Source organism: Lipotes vexillifer, unplaced genomic scaffold (genome assembly GCF_000442215.2).
Source record: "Lipotes vexillifer unplaced genomic scaffold, Lipotes_vexillifer_v1.1 scaffold1129, whole genome shotgun sequence".
Lineage (NCBI taxonomy): Eukaryota > Metazoa > Chordata > Mammalia > Artiodactyla > Lipotidae > Lipotes > Lipotes vexillifer.
In genome coordinates, this window is record NW_006789022.1 from 4,287 (window position 1) to 16,875 (window position 12,589).

Sequence of the window (12,589 nt, forward strand, 5' to 3'; positions counted from 1 at the left end):
AGCGAGCGGGGCCACTCTTGGTTGCGGTGCGCAGGCTTCTCATTGTGGTGGCTTCTCTTGTTTGGGGCATGGGCTCTAGGTGTATGGGCTTCAGTCATTGTCGCACACGGGCTCAGTGGTTGTGGCTCGCGGGCTCTAGAGCACAGGCTCAGTAGTTGTGTTGCACGGGCCTAGTTGCTCCGCAGCATGTGGAATCTTCCCGGGCCAGGGCTCGAACCCATGTCCCCTGCATTGGCAGGCAGATTCTCAACCACTGCACCACAAGGGAAGTCCTGAAACCCCCTTTTTAGCTAATGGCAAACTTGGGCAGGACAGTTCCTCAGAGTGAGGGGAGAGCCCAGGACCTGGAGTGCAACTAACAGGCCTTCTCAGTGATGGAGAGGCCAATGGCTCTCGGCTTCCTACGGATAGTAAACGACTCATGCCCATGTCACCTGCAGCCATTTGGGGATGTGGGCCAGAGACAGGAAATGAAAGGGTAGAGCAGAGGAAGACCAGGCACTTCTCCCTGGGGTTGTAGATGCAAGTCCAGCAGAGCTGATGGCTATTGCTTTTCCTCACTGAGCTGATGACCAAAAGAATATTTTAATCTTAGGATGGGACCGTGATTTTTTGAATGAAAGTATTTCTCTCTCTAGCTGCCTCTTCATCCTTCTTGTCATTATTGTTTGTTTAGATTTCAAGCCCCAAACCCCATTCTCTACCCCCAACCCTCTGATTTAAATTAATACTATCTGAAACCCTCTTTCTTCAGAAAATCTTTTCTGGGATCGTAAATGCTGGGTGGGCTTTATGCAGACAAAGGGACCCCCAACCTCATTCACAAGCACAGGGGGCTTGTACTTAGGAAGGTGGTGGGTCTCTTTTATCCTATTTAACTGAGCTGGGGGTTAGGGAAGGAACCCCTTTGCGAATTATGTGGAGGAGGTAGCTTTCTCTTTGTGGAGGTTTGCCAGTCTGGAGCTCTCAGGGAGAGTTCCAGAGTGTGGGCAAAATCATGTCAGAATTCTTGGGTGATGTTGTATCTGCAGGTTGATTTTTTTCCTCGTTTAGAACTCAATTTATATAAAAGGATACAACAGTAAAATAGTAATGGCAGCTCTGTCCATTCTGCTCTGCTGTGGTCTCTTCTGGAGGGTAGAAGGTGTTACCTTCAGGAAACTGAGGCTCCAGGTGAGCTGATTGCCCAGAGTTGTGCAGGTACGAAGTGGCAGAGCCCAGGTTCAGACTCGTCTCTCTGCCCGACAACCCAGGCCGTTTGTGCCCTGTGCCAGGCGCTGCCAGAAGAGCAAAACGCGCCCCGCTGCGGAGTGCTGCGCGTGGTGTGTTTCCCTGTGTCATTGCTGTGCTTGTGTCCTTCTCAAAGCCTGTGGTTTCCTTCTATTTTTCCTTCCCCGCTAGCCTCTGAGTGATGCCAAGGGCCTGGAAGCAGGGTTCTCTGCTCAGACATCTTGGTTCTCATCTGTTTTACAAGATTATCCTTGGCTTCTGTTCTCTTTTTGCTTTTGTTTCCTTTCTGGAATGCTTCTTTAAGGCTGTAGTAAAGATAAAGATAATCCTGCCCAAGGGCTTGAAGAAATGTAAGGGAGAAGGTTTTTTAGCAAGCAGTTGAGGTTTCCAGCAAGGTTTGTTGCCACACTCCTTGATGCCCTGGGGGTTGTCTTTCTCAGAAGCGGAGGAGACGTGTATAAATGGACGGAGCTGCGTCGAGCCGTGGACCCAGTGAGGCATCTTGTCCTCGGCCACATTTCTCTGCATTAAGCAAATTAAATGGGAGCCCAGGCCCAGCGCCATTCCCTGAAGAGGTCGGAGTTCTGATCCCAGGTAGAAGGAAGAAAGCCAAACCAGTGAGGCTGCTTGCAGGAGGGTGCGGTGAAGACAGGAGTGGCTCTGAGAGTCTTGGGATCTTGGGGTCGACAGGAAGCCATTGCTTAGAGCTGGCCCTTTGCCCTTTCCGGAGCAGCAAGCAGGTCCCTGGGAGACAGGCCTTCTGGTGACTGCCACTTTATGTACCCGAGTTTAGGTCCATATCGTTTTTCCTGTTCCCCTCTCCTTGTCCCAGACACACATTCAATCTGGGGCTGACGACCCTGCTGATGAGCAGCCTGGCACCTTTCTTCAGGGTGTCTCCTGAGCCAGCTGGGACTCATCTTGTTGGCATGTAGAGTCTGAGAACTCATCTCCCTTGCTTTCCCCCTCCTCCCTTCCCCTTCCCTCTATGCCCCAGCTAGGGGCATGCAGTATCCTGGGTCCATGGTAAAATAAGCTTAGTTGCACACGCACCTTCTTTCAGTCTCTGCTACTCTGACTATTCCAGGTCAAACCAGCCTCAATCCGAATTCACTTACCCACATATTCATTCAACAAGCCTTTTGTGCCAGGCACTGTGGTAACCTACATTTTCAAGGCTGTATCTGATATTGTCAAACCAGTATCATATGCAAAAGTTTGGGTCACTGATCTGCCTTTGACCTGATGCCTGTTTTATAAACTCATTTTCTTCTTGATTAATACAGTACCTCTTCCCCAAAGAGTTGAGGCCTAGATTTTGATTCTGACCTCAATTCAAGGTGGGGAGCCTGGACCAGGCCCCTCACTGACAGGTCTCATTGTTTTCTCAGCGATGGGAGTTAGAACCTCCCTCCCCCTTTGTTATCTGTTTGCTATTCCTAGCACAGATCCTCAGGGTTGGCCTGTGCACTGCCTCTGGCCTGGAGCCCATTTGGTTGTTGTAGCTACCCTGTCCCCCACTCCCACCCTGCGCTCCTCCCCCCAGGCAATGGCTTCTCGTTCCTTCCCAGCTTGTCCAGCTCCTGGAGGTCTCTGGAGAGTCCCTGACTGCACACAGGAAGCCCCATCCAGGGTTCCACAAAGATGCTCTTTAAGGGTGTGAGTGAAGGGAGAATTTGAAAAGAGAAAAAGGGACTCCATTCACTTATTACCCTTTGAGACTAACCTGGTGGCTTGAATCAGTCCACTTGGGCCCATGATGCCAGGATTATTGGAGTGTTTCCCAGGGCCTCTTCTGGAACCCTCTGGTTTCTGGGAGTGCTGGAGGCTTGTGGGGCTTGGTCTAGCTCCTCTCTGAACTGCTGTGTTAGGGGCGCTTCTGGATCGGAGATCTTCAGGGAGAAGACCCGAGTGTTGCTGCCCTCTGGTCCTGGGCCTTCTCCACTGGGCGGGGGCTCTGCTTTGAGGCCAGGGTTAGCAGAACATCTGGGGACTTAGGGGGTGGGGAAGCCTTTTATTCATTCCCTTATTTATTTGTTCTTTTGCCTCTCACCTTCCCACCCATCTCATCTCCCCACCCCAAAAAGAATGTCAGAAGTAGAAATGTTAGCAGCAGAGTAGACTCTTACAGACTCAGGCCTGGTGGTTTATTTATCTCCCTTCTGCAGGAGCTGCAGGTGGAGACAAGAGTTCTCATTGCCTTCACATGAATTTTCCTTTAGTTCTGAATTACTTAGGAGGAGGAAAGAAGATTTTACTTGCTGTTTTCCTTACCACCTAGAGAGCTCACAAGCTGTAGCAAGGGTAGGGACTTGGGCATTTTGACTCAAGATTTTGCAGAGGATGCTGGGTGCTCCATGCAGGATAGGAACACATGCTAACTTAGGGGAGAGCTAACAGGATCCCAATTTCTCCCCTCCCTGTAGCAGGAGGTCCTCATGGACCATCCCAGGCCCTAGGCAGCCCTTCCAAGGACCTCCCCACAGCCCACCTGGAGCTGTGAGTGTCACTGTCTGGAAGGCTGAGGCCGGGCCTGAGGTGCCTTTTGCCGGCACCTCAGGCCAAAAAATCATCTCTCTCTTGTTATACACGGTGCCAACAGTTTTCCAGACCCTTTCCCCTTGTCAGCAACTTTCTTATTTCAGAGCAGTTGACATGCATTTATGTAGGTGTTAGATTACCGTGAAGCTTAGATCCAGCTTAGGCAAAACACAGACATACCAGACAAAGCCTGAGAACAATGTACAAAGCAACAAACACATCAACCACTATAAAATGCGATCATCCCGGGCCTGGCTCCTGTTTTCCTTGGAGGTTAGTTCTGGAATTTCAGACCTTTTTTTCTTGGCTTATCAATTTTCCATATCCTTGAACTCCTTATCCCAGGTAGGAAAAGGTGAGGGGCCATCTCTGGAAACCTATACCAGTTTGCATAGGCCCTTACAGTAAGCAGAGTACTTTCACATACATTCCTAAGGGGTATCAGAGGTCTCATTTTGCAGATGATTTGCCCGAGGTCACGAAGAGCCAGGCCTGGGATCCAGGTATTCTGCCACCAAGTCTTCTGTACATTCTGCAGAGCCATGTTTCTCTCCCTTTAGGGTTTATTTGTTCTCTAAACGTTTACCCAGTGCCTGCTTGGTTCCCTGCTCTGCTAGGTTTGGGGTGCCAAGATGAATAAACCATGGTCTCAGGCCTGGCAGTGCAGTGAGCTACTTGCTGCCTGTAGCCAGGCACGTCACTTGGGAAGTAAGGCTCCTCTTAACCTTCTTCAGAACACAGACTGCACAAATAAATGTGCTTGGCAGCAAGCAGAACAGGTGTTCTGTCCAGAGCCATGAACCAGGCCTGCCCGTTGCTGGGGGAATACACTGGGCTGGGCCGAATGGTGGGGGCACTCAGGAAGGATGTGGTGAATGAGAACTGGGTGCCTTCACTGGAAAGTGGAGCCCACGCACGGAAAGCCTGAGGATTGATGGGAGAGTGAGGGAGGAGGTCTGGGCCCCACGAAAAGCTCATTCGTTTTTGCCAGTCCCACCAGCAGTAGAGGGAGTTCTGGCAGACTCTGTTGGTGACTAAAAGCAACACTGGTTGGTGTGTTTGTTCAGGGGGTGAGGAGGAGGAGGGACTGAAGCAGAGGCGGGCGGTGGTGGTATAAGAGCATTTAGGGAGAGACTGAGCCAGCATGGGGAGAAAGGGTAGTTAGCACTTAGCTTGAAATGCTAAAAGATTCAAGCAGTAGCTGGTGCTAGGCGAGGACTGAGAAAGGAGAAGGGAGAGTGAACCGAATCTGGGGCCTCCGAGGATTGGAACCAGCCTTTCCCTCTCGCCCCACGCTTGCTCCTCAGGGTCAGGAATTCCACCTGATCGCCCTCTCTGTTCCTTTAGCGCGAGACTTAAGGATATTTGTCATGGAAGTCTCAGAACCTGGCCCAGTGCCTCTCAATGAACAGTTCCCCATGAAGCTTGCTGAGGCCTCTTGCCCCTCTCCCAGTAGCCCCCACCGAGGGGAGGGCCCTTGGCACAGACCCGCCCCACCCGGGATGGAGCCCTTGGTCTCCATGGTCACTGGGCTCTGAGTGGTCAGCAGCTAGCCCTCAGCTTCAGGGGCCACTGTGTAGCTGAGAGAGACTTGCATTTGCTTCCCAAACATTTATTGAGTGCTCACCCTGTTCCAGGCCCCATGCTACACACTGGAGACACAGCAGGGAACCAGAAAAACAGCCCTGATCTCCTGTCCTCAGGGGAGGCAGACAGAGAAGGCCAGTTGCCGTGTAATTGCAGCCTTGATGTAAGGAGAGTGCCTTAACCCGAGTGGGCCAGGAGAAGCCTCCCCCGCTGTGCTGTTATCTCCTTCACAGCAGGCACGGCTGGGTGAGGATCTTGGCAGAACACCGGGGAGCTTGGGGCAGGTTTCACGGCTCAAACTCTCAGTGAATTGGAGTAGAGGGTGGGAGGAGCTATGGCAGCCACGCCCCCTCCCTGGCTGGAGCCACGCCTCCCCCTCCCCAGCTGGAGTCTCTTCCGGAGCTGTGTCGTCCTGGTGAGTCCCTTCCCACTGAAGCACCCTAGGACCCCATGTGGCACTGCTCTTAACTAGCCCCTGTGGTGTCACTGGGGTGATGGCAGAAGGGCTTGTTTCAAGTTGAATTAAGTGCTTTCTTGCCCGGCAGCGGATTATCAGATTGTGGATTATTTGGTTTTCTCCTCACATCTGTTAGGTGTTTACTTCAGGCCAGGCTCAGCCCCTCCCTCGAAGAACTCCCAGCAAAGTCTTCTTAATGTCTTTTTTTCCTGGCCTCTTACCTGCTGACCTTACTGAGAGGTACTGGGCAGGGGTGAGGTGTGAATTCAGAACAAACCGCCTTGGTACCCACAGGAGCACAGGTGGAAGAAATTGAGCCGAGTTCGGGGTTGCCCAGGTAGCAGTGACCGGAAAACAAGAAGTACCCGGGCTGTGAGGCCCTGATTTCTTATTTGAAGGCGGCCCTCTTAGCCCTTCAGGCCATGACTGTGGTTGTGTCTTCAGGGCCAGGGCCACCCTTAGGCCGGGCACGTGTGGCCTCTGCCTGGAACTGTGCACCTGAGGGGCCCACACGTTGGAGTGCCTCCCTCCAGTGCTGTTCCAGCTGGACATTCCGAACCCAGACTGGGACCCACATCAGCCCCTTCGGGGAGCTCTCAACCCTCTACCCTGTGCAGGGACAACCAGATGTCCTGCAGGGTTGTCCAGGGCCCTGAGTCCAGGCCCCGTTCCAGGAGGGCAGATTCCACTGGTGGCTGGGACAGTCCTTTGTAGGGTTGTGTGAGGTTGGGCGGCCAAAATGGTGCTGACACGCTAATTTTGAGCGACTCAAGTTTTTTATATAGATGAGGGGATTTCCCCGCCCCCCCCCCCCCCAAGTGTTTGCCTGGGACCCCACGTATCCTAGGGCAGCCCTGTCCAGGGGCTACCCATCGGGCCTTCCAGCTCTGCTTAGCAGCTCTTGGCCTAGACCAGAGTGTAGGATAAGGGCCTATTGTTTCTCCCTCGGGCCTGAATGGCACTCTGTTTTCTGCATTTGGCTCCCGGGCCAGCAGCTTTCTTGCTGCTGCAGTTATAACAGTCTTGTCTCAAAGGAGAAATTCGTTCCCACCCTGACTTCACATTGTTTTACTGGAATCATGGGAAGATAAGGCTTTGAGCCAACATGGGGTCTTGTGTTGGTTGCTGCTGGGTGGGAGCTGATAGCTAAGGTGCAGAGAAGGGGGCCTTTCCTACCAAGAGACCTTAGTCTGGGGGAAGCAAAAGGGGGAAAACCCCTTTGTTCACATTGAACTAAGGGGCGAGTTGGCAGGAATCTAGGCCAGCTCTGACCTGGCAGGAGAGGAATGCGGTAGGAATGCAGAGAATTGGTAGGAAGCCCGCTCTGTGCCCCCTGGGTGAACTGAGAGTGGGGGCAACTGGGCAGAGCCAAGGTGAGATATTTGCTGCCCTCTTCCCTTTCTTCCTTGCTTCTTGCCATCCTTCCCCAGCCACATGTGTTCCTCTTTGCCCTGTCTACTGTAGAGCAGAACAATCCCGAGATTGAAGGGGCCTCTTTTGTGTCGAGGTCAAAGGAGTGGAAAGGTGGTGAGAGACAGAGAGCTTGTCTGTAAGACTTTGAAACCACAGGAAGCCATCTGCTCAGCTGAAACTCCTGGGCCCTTTAAGGTGGTCAAATATAGGGCACTGAGGTCAGTCTGCCTGCCCTGACTCAGTGCAGGAATCACAGCCCATTCTGCACTCATCTCCACTACCTCCTCTTATGTCACAAAGTGAAGAAGCCTGTTTGCTTTATTTTAAAGTTGTTTTTCCTTCTCTCAGTCCACAGGGAGTGGCCTCCTAGACCAGTGGTTCTTCAAGTGGGGTCCCCAGGTCCCTGCAGGTCCTCAAGACCATTTCGAGGGGGTCCCTGAGTCAGATTTTCATATAATACTAGGAAGTTACCTGCCTTTCCCACTGTGTTGACATTTGCACTGATGGTGCAAAAGCAATGGTGGGCAAAACGACTAGCAGCTTTGCAGGAGTCTGGGCGGATCCCTTCACCTCCCCACACTTGGAGTTCAGAAGAGCCAGCTTCACTTAAGACTGGCCTTGATGAAACAGTAAAGATGGCTCATTTTATTAACTCTCTATGCTTGTGTGCAGGTCTTTGATATTCTATGATGATGAGATGGGAAGTAAACAAACTGCATTGGTTGGCTCGAGGGAAAGCACTTCGGGGGGTTTTGAGTTACGAGCTGAACTAGCCGTATTTTCAGGGGATGCTGTTTTTACTTGAAAATAACTGGCAGCCGTAGTTATTCAGACTGGGGTATCCGACAAGACTTTTTCTCGAAAATGAATGTAGTGAGCCTGTTGCTTCAAAGAAAACAACTAATAGTATTTGTTGCCAGTTTGTTTACCAATAGTATTTGGTAAAATTAGAGCTTTCAGGACAAAATTAGCATTTTGAAAAGCTTGTATCCATCCTCTTGTGCTCGACAACTTCTCAATACTTAGAGTTTTCTCATGAGATTGATGGTGATATTACATCTGTGACATCTTGGCATTTTATTATATCAGTAAAATGTGTCAGCATCTTGAGGATTAGAATAACTCAGTAAACTGGTATTTTCCAAATGACCAGTGTATGACGTTACAAAATCATGTTGGGAAAAGGCCCATTTGCAATTTAAGAAAGGCCAGTGGGGGCTACCCTGGTGGTGCAGTGGTTAAGAATCCGCCTGCTAATGCAGGGGACACGGGTTCGAGCCCTGGTCGGGGAAGATCCCACGTGCCGCGGAGCAATTAAACCCGTGTGCCACAACTACTGAAGCCCATGCGCCTAGAGCCCGTGCTCCGCAACAAGAGAAGCCACCACAATGAGAAGCCCACGCACCGCAACAAAAGAGTAGACCCTGCTTGCTGCAACTAGGGAAAGCCCGCGCACAGCAACAAAGACCTAATGCAGCCAAAATTAAATAAATAAATAAATAAATAAATAAAATAAAATTTATTAGGGAAAAAGAAAGGCTGATGGATTTTTAACATAACAGTACATTAAAGTCCATAGGGTTTCATATTTCACATTATAATTAACTACCATTTGTCAAGTTTTGGTATAGTATCCAGCAGTGGTATCCACAGTTGTCTGAAAAGGCAATTAAAATATTCCTCCCTTTTGCAACTACATGTCTGGGCAAGCCTAGATTTTCTTCATAGACTCTACTTATTACAATAAATTGAACACAGGAGTGCAGATGTGAGAATCCAGCGTCTTCTATTGAGCTGAACATTAAAGAGATTTGCAAAATGTAAAACAAGATCCATTCTTCTCACTAATTTTTAAAAAATATAGTTATATTTTATTAAAATATTTATGTTAGCTTATAATGTGTTTGTTTTTTTTGTTTTTTTGGTTTTTTTGCGGTACGCGGGCCTCTCACTGTTGTGGCCTCTCCCGTTGCGGAGCACAGGCTCCGGACACGCAGGCTCAGCGGCCATGGCTCATGGGCCCAGCCGCTCCACGGCATGTGGGATCTTCCCGGACCAGGGCACGAACTCCTGTCCCTTGCATCAGCAGGCGGACTCTCAACCACTGTGCCACCAGGGAAGCCCCCTGTTGTGGTTTTAATTTGCATTTTCTGTAAGACTAATGATGTTGAGCATCTTTTCTTATGCTTATTGGCAATTCATATGTCTTCTTCAGAGAAATGTGTATTCAAATCTGTTGCCCATTTTTAGTTGTGTTGTTTGTGTTTTTGTCATTGAGTTGTAAGAGTTCTTTATATATTCTGGATATTAGACCCTTATCAGGTTATATGATTTATAAAACTTTTCTCCCATTCTGTGGTTTGTCTTTTCATTTTCTTGCTGGGGTCCTTGAAAGCACAAAAGTTTTTTATTTTGATGAAGCCAATTTACCTATGTTCTTTTTGATTGCTTGTGCTTTTGCTGTCATAGCTAAGAAACCATTGCCTAATCCAAGGCCACAAGGATTTATATTTTATTCTAAGATTTTTATAGTTTCAGGCCTTAAATTTAAGTCTTTGATCCATTTTGTGTGAGATTCTGTAGATGGTGTGAGGTTAGGGTCCAACTTCATTCTTTTGCGTGTATATATCTGGTTGTTCCAGCACCATTTGTTGAATTGTCTTGGTACCCTGTTGAAGATCGATCAGTTGGCTGTAAATGTGAGAGTTTTCTAGGCCCTCAATCTCTTCCACTGATCTATATGTCTATCCATATCCCAGTACCACACCATTTTGATTACTGTAGCCTTGTAGTAAGTTTTGAAATTGGTAAGTGTGAGTCCTCCAACTGTGACCTTCTTTTTCGGTATTTTTTTGGCTGTTCTGGTTCCTTTGCATTCCCATGCAAAGAATCATCTTGTCAATTTCTAATAAAGTAAGCTGTGATTTCTTGATAGAGATTGCATGCATTGAATCTGTAGATCAGTTTGGGGAGTATTGCCATTTTAACAATATTAAGTCTCTGATATGTGAAAATGAGGTGTTTTTGTTTAGGTCTTTACATTCTTTCAATGATATTTTGTAGTTTTCAGCAAACCGGTCCGCACTTTTGTTAACTCTGTTCCTTGGTGTTTTATTCTTTTTGGTGCTTGTCTTACTGTATCTTGATTTAACTTTATCTTGTTTACCCCTCCTCCCCACTCTCTCCTCTGAACCACACTGAGTCTCCATAGGGCCGGGCACTTCAGTAGCACAGTGCACTACAGTAAAGGTTTTATGGTTTTATTGATTTTTTACCCACACCACCTTTGTGAAGAAGGCATGGCCATTACTGCCCCTGGCGTAACGGTTGAAGAAACCGAAGCCCAGAATGCAAGGTGAGTCCCAGCACAGCACTGGCCGATGGATGGTCGCAGAGGCAGGGCCTGGGGCTTTGTGACTCACAGCTCCTTCCGGTCATCATCCTCCCTGAGACTGACATGCTATTCTTGGCCCCCAAGCTTGTTTCTGTGTTGCTACCTCTCTTATCTTGAGCCCCTGGGCATGATGGGAAGAGAGATGGATGAAGGCTGATATCACAAGGACTGACCATTGGGATCACTCTTCTGGGCATCACCAATGTGTCAGACTCTAGGTATTTCAAAAACACATGACCTCTTGAAGCCCTCAGAGCAACTCTACAAGATGACTCAGATCTTTCTGCATTTTATAGATCAGGAAACTAAGGTTCAAAGGGTCATGAAAATTCCCAAGTCAAAGAGCGAATTACGTGCTGGAGCTGCAGTTCAGCACAGTTCCCGGAGGTCAAGCTGTGGCGCTGGACCAGGGGAGTCGTGGTGCTGGAAGGTGTGAGCTGTGTGAAGGAGGAAGGGAATGGGGGTTTCTTGGAAATTGTGAGGCTCCCTAACACTAGGGTTGGGTTGGGTCAATCTAGAAGCATTTGCTCATTAGTCTGGAGCTGATGTCTCCAAATAGTGGGCTTGTTGCATCTTTCTGAGGGTGATGAAGTGCCAGCAGAAGCCTGGAAACAGCTCTGTGACCCTATACCCTGTGGCATCATCCTTTGGTGATTAATTCTGGTGGTGGAAGCTCATTTGCCACATGTAGGTCTTGCCTCCACCATCCACATGGTGAATTCTTTTTTTAAAAAATATTTATTTATTTATTTATTTAATTTTTGGCTGTGTTGGGTCTTCGTTTCTGTGCGAGGGCTTTCTCAAGTTGCGGCGAGCGGGGGCCACTCTTCATCGCGGTGCGCAGGCCTCTCAGTGTCATGGCCTCTCTTGTGGCAGAGCACAGGCTCCAGACGCGCAGGCTCAGTATTTGTGGCTCACGGGCCCAGTTGCTCCGTGGCATGTGGGATCTTCCCAGATCAGAGCTCGAACCCGTGTCCCCTGCATTGGCAGGCAGATTCTTAACCACTGTGCCACCAGGGAAGCCCCTACACATGGTGAATTCTTGAAGTGCAGGGGTCACATCACCTTCTATCTTTGTTTCTCCATAGCACCTAGCATTTCTTAACCATGTGCCACCAGGGAAGCCCCTACACATGGTGAATTCTTGAAGTGCAGGGGTCACATCACCTTCTATCTTTGTTTCTCCATAGCACCTAGCATTGTTTCTGTTACCCGGTGGACATTCCTTATAAGCTTTTTGAATAAATGGAAGACATTCTGCTTGCTTTGCTCCTAGAAGTTATAGACTCTCAGTGCCTCTGTGGCTGGATTTGGGGTGATAGAGAAGAATGGGGGACCAAGGCCATTAGAGGGGTCCAGCTGCTCTGGTAGTGCGAGACAAGAGGCTTGAGATGGATGCAAGGTCTGCCTCTTGTTGACCATGTCCCCATCCCCAGAGCTGAGTGCAGACCGATGTCGTTCCTACTTGGAGTCCCTGATGGGATGTCTGGTCTGTCTGTCACATGTAGGGTCAACAGTGTTGTTTCCACATCTGAGCAACCCATGAAACCAGAATAACTTGCCCATCAGTTTACCTGCGACAGACCCTTACTCCTTCCCCCAACTTTTGTTTCCTAAGATGAAGAAAACAACCGTGAAGAAGTAGTAACCAGTGGCCTTGGTGGTGTTTCACAGCTGCGTAGAAAGTTAGTTGCTGCAGTTTCCAGTGCTGGATGTTCGGCTTAGACTGAAAACAGCTGCACAGATGATTACGTTCCTCTGTGATGCAGTGAGGGGTAGGGAGCTTGCCTTTCTCCCCCGCCTTGTTGTGGCACCTGGTGTCCCAGTCACACCAAGCCACACATGGCTTGTGAACACGCAAAGCCGGGTGGCCTTCCCGTCACAATGCTCCCTCTTGCTGGAACACTTCCTCTTCCACTTTCCCTGCCAGGCCACCTGTCAGTCTCCTCCTTAACCTCCAGTCTCAT